This window comes from Dermacentor variabilis, chromosome 1 (genome assembly GCF_050947875.1).
Source record: "Dermacentor variabilis isolate Ectoservices chromosome 1, ASM5094787v1, whole genome shotgun sequence".
Taxonomy (NCBI): domain Eukaryota; kingdom Metazoa; phylum Arthropoda; class Arachnida; order Ixodida; family Ixodidae; genus Dermacentor; species Dermacentor variabilis.
Window position 1 is genome coordinate 283,278,052 of NC_134568.1, and position 15,292 is coordinate 283,293,343.

Below are 15,292 nucleotides of genomic sequence, written 5' to 3' on the forward strand. Positions count from 1 at the left end.
GGGAAAGTAGTAAAAAAGCAAAACGTGTCTTGTAAAAAGAAATTTGGTTATGGGATTGGCTCTCTTCTGACGAGATGTAAGAGTGCAAAAAGGTAAGCGCTGTTTATTATATTTTTGCCATTAGTAGGACAAACACATTCTGGAGCTTCTTTTGAAACATTAATTGCAGTGTATTGAATTTTAAAAGCAGAATAAGACATATTATGCTTCTGAAAGTACGAAAGTTTGACCAAATACATTTGTCGAAACATTAGCTCCAGCCCTCCCTTGTTCACCCACCGCCGAACTATGTTAAGTGAGTGTCGTTATGTTGTTTTAATGCATCGTATACAAATCAGTCGATGACTTTAATGTTCAAGACGTCGCCGCATTATCCCACATGCAGTGTAACGGCGTGCTTGAGCGATCTTGATACTCTTGCCCGATGCATGCCATCGCAAGAGCTTTAATACGGTTTGTAATATGGACTAAGCACGGAAACAGGTCGGGGAAATGCCTTGGTGGGCTAGTTCTGATACCAGTGCACGCCCGCAAGGCTTTTCAACGCGATTTCATTGTCGAGCTCAAAACGGCTTTCGGCCATGTAGGGAGGTGTGGTCCCTGCGGAGACAATGGCCGGCTGAGATGGACTAATTGGGGAACAAGAAGCAGCGGAGTCGTGCAAACAGCAGCGGAGGGGAATACGTGGCAGGACTGGCGGCGCTGGCGTGTGTGCGCGGCGGCCGCTCCCGATCGCGCACTGCTCCCCGTGTGCGGTTCTTTATGGGACCGGGCATCTACCCTCAGCCGGCGGGCATTTGCGCAAATCAAGATGTTAGTGCAAGTAGACAACCTGTCATTATTCGCTATACTTTGGCGGCGCCAACAAGACACGAAAGGGGCACCAGAGTTGGCATCCGGACTGGTCCACGGGTTGGGGGCTCGCCAAGGTATATCCGTGTGCCGGGAATGTATAAGATCGGCCGTCCGCTATTACGGACCCCGGATCCTGTACGCGAGCTTCCCCCCGACACGCTTCGTCCTCGGCAGCCCCAACCCGCGGACAACCCTGGTCCCAGCTTTAATTACCGCGCTGACCGAAGCGAGAAAGACAAAGGCACGCTCTTCCACGTGACTGGCAGCAGCCGCCACCGGCTGGAACGACTTGCAAACTACCTTTCCTGTGCTCCTAGCCACACTGCTCCCTGTGGAGCCGGTTTTAAACAAGGTTGTTGCGATGGGTAATCATCGCATGGAAGGAGGCCATAATGCTATCGCATTTCATTGCAGTCGCTCAGGTGTAGTAAGAACAGACATGTGTCAGTACGCTTGCAGGGCAACGTGCCTCTTAGTCCTGTTCTAACTGCATAATACTTTTTTTTAAGGCTGACGGGGTGCAGTCTTTCGGCGTCAGAAAGTTATGCGGCAGTGTACAAAGGAAGACGGAATACTCAGGAAGGCTCATGATCAACATTTGGTGGCACGTCCTTGTTACAGCGACTGAGGTGCTGGGCGGAACAATTGCCGGACAAGAATGCCAGGCCGACCCCACCTTTGGCAACACCAGCACCGTGCCATGCTGAACATCCTTGTTGGAACATGCCATATGTAATGGAATAGCTTCACATGTTTTCCGTACGATTTTTTTTAATTACGTAAGGCTTATGTAGTATACACATGGATTCAATAACAGTGATATGAAAAGCATATGAAATTTATATGGAGTTATTCTGTATATGAAACCATAAATGTTGATAGATATGGATATTCCTAGTCAAATGGTTCTATATACAGAATACCAAGACGAACGTACTTCATGTGCATTTTTCGCTCACAAACAAACCTTTGTTGTGGTATGTTTTCAGGTGACATAGCTGCGTAGACTGCGTGGCTCGCAATTAGGTCAAGTTTTTGTTTTTTTGTTTTTTCTTCAAAAAGTCATATTTATCCCAAAATGGTGAAAAACAGGCCGTGTTTCATTTCATGGCGCAAATAACTGCAAATAACACTTCATCAGCTCCGACATTTAGATCCTGTCTGCATTTTGAAAACTCTAACTGTAGACACACAGGCTACCCAGCATAACATTATTTTTTTAACCGCCTTAAGTGAACCGTTATACACTGTGCCACATCATAAATACGACGTGTTTCGCCGATTTCTAAAAGAGTACTTCCAGTTTCATTCAAAATGTTCAATTTCGTTGGCACCAAAAAAGGTGGTGTATTAGTACTCTGATTAGCGCAGTGCTCATCAGAGCTCAAGTGGCCATTGGTATAGCATACTACGCCGCATACATTTCCTTCAGGTGACCATGTCGCACGTCAAATAAAGAATTTAACCATTCCAAAGCAGACACAACAAGAAACGTTCACGAAGCGGTTTTGTAAGTACTAAAACTGCGGTAAACATTAGCTAGGCGATGAGTGCTAACACTTTTTTTCCGGCATCTCTTGCAATCCTTCTTTGTGACCAGGTCGCTAATAAAGGTTCAAATTTAAACTTGTGGTTAAGTAGTGTGAACCATTGAGTAGTGTGAACCGCTATATTGCCTTTGCTGCAATTCCTCAATACTGGCCCAATACTGTCACATTTATCCGAAGAGGGAGAGAAAGCAAGAAAAGGAAAGGAAGAGGAAAACATATCCTGAGACATTAACTATTACAGTACAGGGTTGATTAGCCACCGCAAACAAGGACGATAGACTAAGTGTAGGAATCATTGTACGTACGTGCTACAGAAGGCCCTGCTCGTAGTGCCGAGTTTTTATTCAATATGCCGAGCATTATGCTGACCGACCGACCGACCGACCGACCGACCGACCGACCGACCGACCGACCGACCGACCGACCGACCGACCGACCGACCGACCGACCGACCGACCGACCGACCGACAAAGAAGCCAGGAAATCACAGACAGCAGAGTAATAAAAGAAAATTTCTGTATCTGGTATTTTGTATTTGTAATTATGTATCGGTTGCCAGATCCTTGGGGACTAGTGGCTCTTTAATGCAGCTGTAAGTTTGGCGGGAACATCGACATCACTGGCCTTGTTTCTTGCACAACCTGCATTTTCTGCCACGCTGTTGAGAATGGGGCCCCTAGAAAGCTTTCGCAGGTTAAGTCGCTATCTTTACTCCTGGTATTTACGCCTTCACTCGTTACTTTTAAATTGAAATATCGAGTGACTCTACTCCAAGCGCAAGTATTTTAGCACATCTATCACTGTATCAGTTCTACGTATTGGAGAATTGGCCTACATAGGTACTTTGTGCGTGCATTCGCAACGTCACTGTAAGCAAAATTAACACACCAGTAATAATCATCACTAGCTCGTAATGGCAAGGGGTGCCCTAGCCGACTTCGAATCTCGACTTGTGTTCGCAAAACTCCTCTACATTAGGATCGCAAAATCGCTTCCACTATTAGGCATCGCCGCGACGATTTTCTCGTTATCATGTCGATCGCTATCATGAGAAGCGGGAGCGCGAGCGCCCGCCAAATAAGATTCTCTTACGTAAGAGAAGTTTTATGAATATGGGCTTGATGACTAACGCTATGATAACTGACGATCCAACCGAGTGCGCCAATTTTATTTTTTTCTTCAATGCGTTGGAACGCGCAGTGGAGAAATAGCCGGCGAGGCAGTCGTTGCAGTTTCCCGTGTGCCTAAGACAGGCAAAAACTAGCATCGAGGAGAAAAAAAAAAGTTAAGCGAAACGTGAGACACGAAAGGCACTTCAGAATTGCAGCAAACAAGACGACTGAGTCAGAGCACTACTGCGGATGAGAGATTGGAGCGAAGGGCAGCGTGACGCAGAATATCACCTTATCGATTTCTGATCGCAACAATAATTAGAGTAGGCTAAAGGGCGCACGTGGAGAATGGAATGATCTGGCAAGGCTGCAAATCCTTCGAGTTTTCCAGAGTTCGCCAGAAAGCATTTTTAGTGTCACTCAGTAAATTGAGCCACACCTATGGTTGCGCGGAAGCGCATGTACACGCATACACTAGGTCATCACCTCATAGCTGATGAAGTGGTCCAGATTATATCCATCAGTCCTGGGCCCGTATTCACAAAAAGCTCTTACGCTAGAATTGTTCGTGTAAGAGAAAATGTCAGGCAATCCTGATGCTACGCATATTATCGAAGGTGGTGAGTTAATGGCAAAGAGCACTTACGAACGAAGAACTTTGCGAATTCGACTTCTGGCTTATTGCTAAGGGGACATGCCTCGAGCACTGACCGGCCTATAGTTCGACATTTCAACATGTGCCCTAAGATATATATTTCTGAATTAGCAGGATTGTCAGTCAATTACTTCATTGGTGATTAGAACTCATGGAATGACGTCCACCACAGCTGCTAATGCGCTTCCAAGAGAAAATACAGCATTACTTTAATGATTCTCACTTAAGCAGCTGGAATGCAGTCTTTTATTCAACAAATTGAATTAGTAGTGCAACTAGTATTGCAACTGCAACACATGCAAGTAGTATTTGATCGAACAACTCTCCCTTATGGCTAGCGCGACCACCAGTGGAAGAATGCAAAGACAAGCTTTTATGAGCCGCCCACTTTGACAGTAAGAAAGGAATGCTTCGAGAAGACTGTCCTTTTATTAAAAAGAAAAGTGGTTGAATCGTGACATGAATCAGAAAAGCAAAGGGAAGCCTGCCAGCTTTTGTCCTTTTCAGAGTATAGTGTAACTACACATAAATATTAACAAATATAGTTTTACGAATTCTTGGTGTTCTCGTATTGCATAGTTAAGTGTTTATTCCATCTCCTCGCTATGAAGAGGTTGAGGTGGCTGGCAGTCTTTATTTTTACCGCTGTAGCAGGTGGGTCCATACTGAAATGTTTTATGTTACGCTCCTATTCTATGTCGGCTATCTCTCCAAAAATGTTATTATCACCAAAGTCAGTCAGTCAGTCAGCTTCAGACAAAGCTAGAGTGTCTGCAAAGACCGTTCAGTGTAGAAATGCGGTGGTCAGGGGTTCACACTGCTCGTACACGCAAACCTAGGCCCGTAATCGCAAAAATTTGCTCGCGCTAGAGCCGTTCGTACAAGCAGAGGACAGTCAATCATGATGTTGGACATACTATCAGCGAAGATATCCAGACAATGGAAAACAGCTCTTACGAACAAAGAGCTTTGCGAATTGGGCCCTTGACAAATACGTATGCCCCATTTGTGGGTAGGTGCACTGTGTCGGATGTACGTAAAGTAGACACTGTGATTTAAAGCCTCTCGGCGACACCTCTCAGTGACGCAGCTGCTTTTCTGTTAACTCTAGTCACTGTGAGCGCATTAGATCGGGCCTGATGCAGCAAACACAACACCCAAATTACTCAGCCATCGATACGCCACTCGTGCACAACCTCAATTTCCTAAGTGCCCGTCCGACGATGCGCCCGTGAAAGGGCTGTGCTGTTAAACTTGTCGAAACCTGCTCATGGGAGCTTCAGCACCGACGCAGTTTTGATAACCCTGGCACTAATACGTAGACAACAGGTCACGAAGAAATGAAACGCAAAAAAAAAGGAAATAAAAGAAATAAAATGAAAATCTCAGCAACAGAGTAGCGGGGCCCCTTGGAGAATGTTCGGGGCGCAAGCTATCGAGTCTCCCGCCATCGGAGTTGACAGACGAGCGGCGCGCAACCCCATTCGCTACACGACAATCCCGACACACCCGTCGGCGCCGCCTGCTGCAGTCTTGACGTCCTCCAATGCGGTTCTTCAACTTCGTTTTGCGGACGAGTGGTGTGGCTCCGGTCGCCTGCTCGAGAATGTGACAAGCGGTCGACAGGCGCGACAAAGCGTCCAGAGGCGTCGCGGTATAATTTTTCACCTCTGACAGCCATTGTCTGGCTCCAATCGGGAGGCTCGGTCAGGTGCCGGTCCATTGGCTCGTGACGGATGTTGCGAGCCACTTTGTCACCGAACCGATTGATTTGTCATCGCAATGCCATCGGCGTCGCGTTCAGAAAATCTTGCTTTTGCAAGATGCTCGCGCGTAATCGTTCGATGCAAATAGCTATAGAAGAAGGCTGGCAGTTTCTGCAGTGATTATGACCCTCTATATCAGCGGGTAACGCCGTGTTTCGGGACGATAAGGCTGCTTTCTAGTAGTACAATAGACGGCAGCTTCGTGGCAGCTTTGGAAGCGTCGTGCTCGTGCTAACAAGCTAATGTTGCTTTCTACCATGAGTAGTAGCCTCGCGAACGAGCTACTTTTGCTTGCGAACTACACGGATCTAATCGTGGGAGGGCGAAGTTTGAGGCAATGATATCTCACTTCGCAAGCAGCGACGACGAGATTCTATCGTCACAGCAAACATGGCAATAACACTCTTGAACAAGTATAGTCATGGGAATGAATTACACGATGGTGTTAAAGTTTTTACTGCTCGTAGTTATATTCTCGAATTTCCCTTCACACTTCTTTTCTAACTAGGCGAAGGCGGGCAGCCCTTGGGGACAACACTTACGTATGAAAAGCTTTGTGAATTCATCTCCGAATTTAAAAAAAAAAAAAGCCCCTTGTGACAGATAACGCTGCTCCCACTCGTCAGTTGGATTTCTGGAAGAGGTGGAAATTACCTGCATATTAAATCACAATGTGTAGGTAGTTGTTAAAAAATGTTCGTCTGTTAGCTTTTTAATTTTACGCATTAGGACGAATGTTGCAACTGCGAAATTAAAACCGAGCCATTTCCGTTTAGTTGAAATCTTAAGACCAGCACCACTTTCGATACGACTGTCCGTTATGTGCGACAAAATTCGTTTGGCCTTCTAGTTTTCAGTTGCCCAAATACGTCTGTGGCGGAGCAGAAAATAAACGCGCTCGCTCCGCTCGTGCTGTCTTGGCGCACTTCGTCGTCGTTGGTACGTGGGCATGCTGCCACACGTCTCTCCAGCTGTTCGATACGATTTTAACTGGAACGCCGATTTCGTTCGTAAATAGTGTTTCCTATTGGGTGGCCGCGTCCACTAATCACGATTCAGCATCACGATTGGATGGCGTCTGCAGTTTCGAGCAGTTCTAACGTAAGAACGCTTCTGAGAATAAGGGCTTGGGGCTCGTTTTCACAAGAAAGTTCTTACGCAAAAATTGTTCGTAAGAGTAAATCCCAGCAAATCATGATGCTGGACTATTATTATCGAAGGTGGCGGGCTAATGGGGCAAACGGCACTTACGGACGCAGCGCTTTGTCACATCTGCCGCTAGCTCTTTCACGTAACTGCAGAGTCAAGCGCTCGTATTCACAAAGCTTTCCGCACGCTATTGCGTTTAGTACACACGGGCGCCAGTCAATCGTGATGTCCAACGTGTCCAATCCGTCTGCTAATGTTTGTTTAGTTTTTTGCCCTGTTGCTCGCTTTGGCTAGGAGTTTTCTTAGTCGAAGTGAATGGAGCTGGGCTTTGGGAATCTTGAACCTTATATGGTAACGTTCCATCTCATTGCATACTATTTTCGCCTCTCGTCATTGACTCGGACATGTCTCGCATGTCGCCGCGCCGGCGTTATCGCTGGCATTGACCACTCGGCGCGCCACGCAAGAAGAAAGAATGGAAAGTGTAATAGAATGTTACAAAATACAAACTGAACTCTCAGTTCTGATGATGCAACGTAGAAACTGGGCCGATATAATGTAACGATTCAATTCCAATTCTATTCCTTCTCGCGCTTCGTCGCTACCCCGATCGCCGCTCCACTCACGCCATCGCCGGTATCGGCCGTTCGTGAGCGCTGGATCATAATAATAGAATAGAATCGAGCGAAAGGAATTCTTACATTATACCGGCCGTGCCATCCATAAACACGGGCGGCGTTTCCAATAGCGATCTGATATTTTGTCCTTGAGAGGCATTATGAGAATAAATGCCTGCATATTAACATTATATCTGCGCTGTTGGAATGCGTGCTGAAGCTTGAAAGAAATATATGTTGTTTGATAAAGCATTTTTCCCAATTGGTCTATAGCGTTTCATGCAGTTACCGTCACTTAATAACGGGCTCGTAATATAGCCGATATGCAAGTGGAATTTGTGCCAATAAAGAGCAACTCGGCTGCTTGAGTAGCTGCAAACATTGTTCGCCAAAGCGCCTGACGAGTCGCTGTACTTTAGACACGAACAAAGCGAGTCCATTCGTAGACCAGGAAGGTGATGCTGATAAAATAAAAAAGGACAAACTTTGTTAGGACCTTCCACACGTGTCAGGTTGTAAATACCAGCGCATACAAAACTGACAAGCAGCCGTCAGGACTAAATTTCTGGTTCCGCGCGTTTTCTAGAATTCAAGTTGAAAATCTCAAGAGGTCAATTGTTCGAAAAACATAAACCAAGAGGCAATATCGCATCCAGCATCAAGAATGGCTGGAAATTGCTCTAACAAACAACTACAGCGTATGGGAATATTTTTTTTAATGCAGGCCTAGAGCACGTACTCGCAAACTAAGAATTACTTATGTTAGAGCTGTACGTAAGAACAGATCCAAGCATAATTTTGAACCTACTATAGCGAACGCGTTCAGCGAATGACAAACAGCACTTATGAACAAAAATTTTGTGAATTGAGCCCCAAGTCGAATTCCCAAATGTTTTCTTTCGTAAAAACATTTGCCATTCGTCATTGGCCAGTCGCTAATATGTGCACAGTCAAGGTTGCCCGGCGCATGTCCTTATGACCCATTTTAGCTTGCGCAGTGCTGTATGAATATGGGCCCCAGTTCGTAAGAACTGTTTATCCTCGGGCCACATTCGCTAATGCGTGCGTGTTCTCTGCCATGGTTTGCCGGATTCCTAGAGCGATGACAACGAAGCCGCCAAATAACACAACGGACGGTGGAAGGCGACACGGGACAACCACGTAGGCGCACTAACAACTGAGCGTTTTATTTCTTGACACAGGAATAAATAGCTGCTGCCAAGAATCAAAACAACAAGAAAAACAGTGTCGTAATCTGCATCGTACAATGAAAACACGATGCAGAACTGCTTCTAAGCGCTGCTCCCAAGATACGCCAGTTCCTTTGTCGATAGAGAAACTGAGGGTTCACTGATACAAGCATCACCACGCTTCTTGATATGAAGAGCTTCCAATATCTCCCTTGTCAGTTGATTATCAGCTCTGTTCAAAACACAGGTTCTATTAAAATCTGGAATGCACTTGTGAGCCTTACAATGAGCACTAATATGACTGGAGAGCTGGTTTTCCATCTTATATCGATGCTCATACAATCTCACGTGTTCACCGTGTTCATCAACACGTGTTCTGAGAGCGGTTCTTACAAATCGGACTAGTGTACGAACTTTTTTGTGAAAACAGGCTGTGAATATAGGCTGTGACTACAGCCTGTACTCGGCATGCGACCTCAGATGGTGAGGCGCAATGATCTTCTCGCGAATACCAAGTGGTCAGCTTACTAATAATTTCCGTCTCTAGCCTTTAAGGACCAAGCTCTAGTGGAATTTGATGTTATTTTGGCAACCCATGATCCATAACCATTTCCACAGGGCAGTACATATATTAAATACTTGTAAGTCTGCATGTTTTGCCGACATCTGAGAACGGGAGCTGACCTTTTTATGACACCTGGGTAAATAGTTTCCTAGTTTCCTGGTCCCTTCATCTGCTAAGTATGCATGCTGGATGGCTGTGCGCTTATGTCCCCGTATTTCCTAGACGAACCTTTCATTTGTTTTATTACTTTCCATCCAGGTCATTTACTGCACCAATGCTAAAAATACCGTAGCCGGCGCCCCACTGAAGCCAATGAGCAAGAGCGTAAGAAAACTGTTCGGAATAGAGATTTGAAACAAAACAATTTTTGTATTATTTTGGCCTTGATATGAGCAGATACAATAAGCGAATAAAAAAAATGCGGAACATGACGTTTATCGGTCACTTTCAACCATTTGCCACATATTTAGCACGCTTCAAGCAGTGTTGCAAGCGAGCAGCGAACACATAAACTTGGTATTTTAATGCTCTTGCTTTTTTCGGACGCTTTACAGTGGAAGGTGCATTTTTACAAGCCTCGTAAGTTTCGCTCAGTCTCTATAATTTACATTCCTGACTAACGTAGCTCAACAGAACTTGTTGGGCGAGTTGGTTCATAATGCTTAAGAGGAGATACTGCGCCAAAGAAAGACAAGAACGAAAGGGTATCTACACTGACTGTCTTTCTTCCTTCGTAACAGGCCCCAGAAATCATGAGCCTTATCTCTTAACGACCGTATGTCAGCGCGGCGGCGAAGCTTTTCCGACCAAGTTTTGGACTTATATGCGTTCAAAATTCTTTGTAGCGACCTATAATGGGCCTTCCAATGGACGAAATTTTCATGTTCTCAACCCTTTTCGAGCTTGGTCTTGAGGCAATCGTTTACATTTGCACAGAAGTACACATGACACTGTGCATTGGCCGAAACTTGCCAACGACTAGCCAAGGCCTGCATTCACAAAGCAGTTGGTGCGTACGCAAAAAGATGTGGCGTTCAACAGTGAAACCAGAGGTGCAAGTGATTTGCTGGCTCAAGGCATTCACGTACAGAATGGAATGCCCATCAGCAGCACTTAGGGAAATCGATGCACACGCAGTCACTATGAAGGGTTACATTAGTGTCCACGCAACGCACCAATAGAAAAACTTCTTAGCAGGTAACTAGCGTTCTTTTTGTTTTTGTTTTTCACTAACCCTTGCACCATCGTCACTTTTCGTTCAGCCCTGCGCTTTTTTCTGTGCCAGTGCGCTGGTGCCAAAAACCTCTGCTGTTTGCCTACTAGCGAGTCACTGACCTGTGATAGGTCAACAACCGCTTTTGCGTAGCCACGCACGACTTGGCTTGAAACGAAACTGCGAGTTCCTTTCTCTCCAGCACCTTTTTTTCCTCCTCTCCCTGGCACCAAAGTTACAGTGCAAATGTCAGGGCTATTCTGCGGAAGGGGGAAACGGCTCGGAATAACTGGCGCTCCCTCCGAGAGGCTTCAGCCTTCTTTCCCTCGATCGATGCTTCACGCCTCCTCACGTCGGCGTGTGAGGGGACACGCCAGGCGGCCAATCATTTCACGCCGATTTACTGGTTTGCCGCCCCCAATCAACCTTTATGAAAGGTGTGTGTACCACACGCACGTCGCTAAATACTCGCGAAATGTCACTGCGACAAAAAAAAAAAGAAGAACGTGGCGCGTTTCGCAGGCGAAGAACCCGTCACGCGGTAACCGGTCCCTTCATCAAGCACACGTCCTTCTCTGCTCTGCGCTTGCAGTGACATCAGCGGCTGCTGACCGCTTTCCGTGACTGGCATTTTAAAATGTCATCTCGAGAAGAAACATTTTGTGGGACGACATTTCTTGCCATTGTCAAATAAATAAATCCTCTTCCGCCTTATCGCGAAGAAAACGTGGTGCTCGGACAGCTAGACGTCACTGTTTAGCCAGAAAATTCTGACGCGTGGCTATGAATTCGTTGCTTGTTTGTCCAGAATGTCGACCTGTTAAGGGCAACCCTAAGACAAGTGGTAGCTTTGAAATGAGGCTGCGCATCTAGCAGAAACCTTGAATAAAGGGCCGTCGTTATGATCAGTTTTTTTAAAACGGAGCATATCATCGTGAATTTAACTCGAACCATTACATTATGTAACATATTGTCACGTGTTTTCCGAGCTTCAGCAGGGATTTTATTCAAAATCTGATCGAATTAACTTGTTTGGGGATTTTAAAAGCCTTACTTTACTAAGATCTGCGCTTACGTCTTTTGAGGACCTCCTAGTTACCAGCACTGTGTATTTATTGCTTAACAAAGTATGCTTGTAACGACAAAGAACGCCGCTGGAATCCTACTGCAAACTAGCTTCTAAATCATGCAGAAACATTCGGCGAAGTTACTTTGTTTCCGTAGCGATCGGGTTAGCTGTGCTTAGGATGTACTTCTGCGTACGAAAATTTAAGAATGCCCACCAATATCTATACCAGAAAACCATGCCTAAGTCGGTTGAGTCGGGCTGTGCGATCAAAGGAGATGCATTGATTTCATTCTATAGGCCACCGTTTGCCTCCTAAAACCTTAACCGCCTGCCACTTTAGATACCGTTACCGGTCGGTTGTATGTATTTGAGGAGAGGATCGCACGCCCTGCAAATTCGGCCGCTACGAAGAATAATTACTATTGTTGTGGTTGTTGTTTTGTTGTTTTGTTTTTCTTTTTTCATTCATGGGGTTATCCATGCTAATTACCGTGAACGTATGACCTCCATGGGGAAGAGCCATAGTTACGTAGCCGTCCCTCTTACGCGCGGCTCATTGTCAGTCTTAGCGGTGGTGAAAGTTCTTGCGTTTTCATAGACGCCTATGTTAAATATTTTGCTTTACAATCACAACGTAGTCCTTTTTTCGTAGGACACTTCAGTATGGTGGTTCTGTAAAACAAATTTGTCTTTCGATAAGTTATCTACAGCCGTTTCGGGCAGATATAGGGCTGTATTCAAGAAGATTTTTGTGTGTACGTTCTCTTTGACACCGGCCGGTCACCTTCGTTGATATTGTGTCCGACATCGCGACTGGCTATACAGCAGCTCTTACGAATAGTTCTAGCGTAGGAGTTATTTTTTCTTTCTGCTATAGCCATTATTGGCAGACTGCAAAAAAAAATTAATGATCTTCACCCGACACCCTCCTAAAATGTTTCACATTCTTCTCGTTCAGCAGAACAATCGCTTTAGGCACATCGGGAAAAGGCAGGTAAGGAATACAGGAACCAAGCAGCGGAAATATCAACTGCTACGTACACAGGCACACTTATACCTGCAATGGTCGCTTTCTTTTTGGAGCAAGCGTCATAGCAATACCTCCGAAAGGCATGCTTTTCTGGATTTTCGTACGTAAGCATAACGAAAGCTGTCAAATACGGTACGCATAAAAATTAAAACGAACATATCGATTATCTCGGAGACCATATAAACACGCGACCGACGCTAGGCTTGCGGACCAAACGTACTTGTCTGCAAAATAACAAAACTATAGTGGCAGTTCGCCATCATCAGTTGGCACGCTTGTTACAACCAAGAGTCTGGGCTGATATCGACAAAAATTTTCTCACCCTAGAATTGTTTGTGGGAACATTTTGGAACAGAAAAATACTGCAGCGACGTAAAAAAAGCTATAGAGAGGAAGGATGCGACTAAACCGATGGCGTGGAGAACTTGATGGCTCTACCTGTTCCCGTCTCTCTCATTACTGCAAGGTTGACAGTGCATGCGTGACTGCAGCGGCACCTACATGCGCACAGATTGTGCCACTGCAGCCCCGTTTACATGAATGCGACAGTGGCGCATCGCATTTCCAAGCGCATTTGGGAAAGGCGATGCGACGCCGTTTACATGGAGCGCATTAATTCTCGCGAGAACGTAGCGCCACATGTCGTATAAGGGAAGTGCAGTCGACTTCCGGGGTAACTGGTTTCCGGTAGTGGACCAAGTGCACGTCGGTGGCTGACTGCCGACTGTACCGACTACCGAGAGCCTGACGCTTGTGCAAAACTGGGAATGCGGCGTTCCGTCTCTACCTTATGCTGCTTTTGTCGGCATGGACTAACGTTGCTGTCTCGCAGCTTCACCAGCGCGGCAGTCCTGCAGCTGATTCCTTCCCATAATTCCTAATGCGACGATCCTGCGTTTACGTGCTCCGAGAGAGTCGACTCGCGCCCGCAAATCTACCCTCGCCTGGCGCATTAATGCGATGCGCCTTCCTAGCGCATTACCTTTGTTTACATGAATGCGATGCGCTAGAAACGCGATGCGATGCGACACTGTCGCATTCATGTGAACGCGCCTTGTGATTCTGGGGACCGCTATCGCCTGTACGCCCTCCTCTAGAAGGGCGTTCTTAGAAGAGGCATCAGAGTTATTGACTCGGAGACTCGGTAACGGAGCGCAGCAACGTGAACCACGAAGTACTATATGCGTTTTCCCAGAATAGCCTTCGTTGAGCAAATTGCATGCGGACGGCCACTATTGAAATATCGCCCGCATCCGTCGTGTGCGAGCGCGTGGCCCGACCGCCCACAGCTGCATGTACGGCGGCGTTCTCTGTGTTGCCGCTGTTTCATTAATCCGCGTCTTCTCTGCAGCGCATCTTTGCATCCACTGCCTCCCCTTTCCAACCTCCGGGCCTAGCATCTTCTCACAAAAGCTTGGGTGGGCTATTTCGCCGCTGGCGTCAACACACTCGGGTAGATTTTAAGGAATCCCGCCAAACGTGCGGCGGTATATGGCCGAAGTGGATTAAGGCGGCGCGCCGTGTCTCATTTTGCAAGATCTCGCTCGCACTTCTCTTTTGACATTCGTAAATAGCAGGAGGACTTATTCGTGAACTCGCCTGCCCTCTTACCGTGGTTGTTCACCTTAGTATCCCATGGATTATTGTAGGTCGGCAAAATAAACGAAATCCATTCAGATTCGCTCACAAGGTATATTTTTTTGCTTAGGGCTTGCTCGGACTCCGTTTCACAAAATTTTATCCTTGGTCGTGCTCGGTCGGAATCGGATCCTCCAAAATTCTACCCAGCCGGGCTCACCCCGGCTCGAAACTCACGGGTTAGGTTGAGTTCGAGTGAGTCGACTCATGAGTGAGCTTGCCAACCTATGCCTGAAAGCCAACTATTTTGTGTATAATACTTACGTTGCGAGAAGAGGAAAGGTGGAGACAGTGTCTCAAACTAGCTGTTCGAGGTGGTGCCAGTTTGCCGCCTCCCGAGCCGCCCACGGGTCCGGGCAACGACGGCTAGTGGGAGGCTACGAGACGATATGCGCCGCTAGATTGGCCAAAGCTCCGGGAAAAATTTGCGTGCACCATGGCAGCTACAGCGAAACGTTGACCTCGGGCATTGGTGAAGTTTCTCGAAGTGTGCGCGGTTGATTTGCCGGTGAATAACCGATCTTTTTCATGGTAGCGTAGCCCTCTGCGCTCTTTGTAGCGAAGCAGTCAACAGATGCGGCGGACGATGTCCGCTGGAGGGGTGGACGAACACTTATATTGGAGCTTGCATAATGAAACATAGAGGGAATGTTGGTTCTGGTATGTAAAATGCGACGTGTAAGGAAAAGTAGAAGTGTGTGAGGTAATTCGTCACGCTTTGCGAATTTACCAAAATTCAGGTAATTCTGCTTTGTAGCTAATGTAGATTTTGAAATCATGTCGTTTCAAAGCTATATAGTTTGTATGAAGTTTATATTCGGTGTGAATAACGTGTCTCCTTGGTGGAAAGAGGCGGACGAATTTAAGTGTTGTAGGTACTTTT

General features: G+C 46.3%; 1 long non-coding RNA gene across 1 annotated transcript in view; it reads right to left on the reverse strand.

Annotated features, from left to right (window-relative positions):
* Positions 1-14,868, reverse strand: part of LOC142573824 (uncharacterized) — a 50,079-nt gene extending 35,211 nt beyond the window's left edge. The window contains exon 1 of the long non-coding RNA XR_012826358.1: positions 14,674-14,868. This is a non-coding gene — a long non-coding RNA (uncharacterized LOC142573824). The remainder of the gene's footprint in view (positions 1-14,673) is intronic.
* Positions 14,869-15,292: the final 424 nt, after the last annotated feature.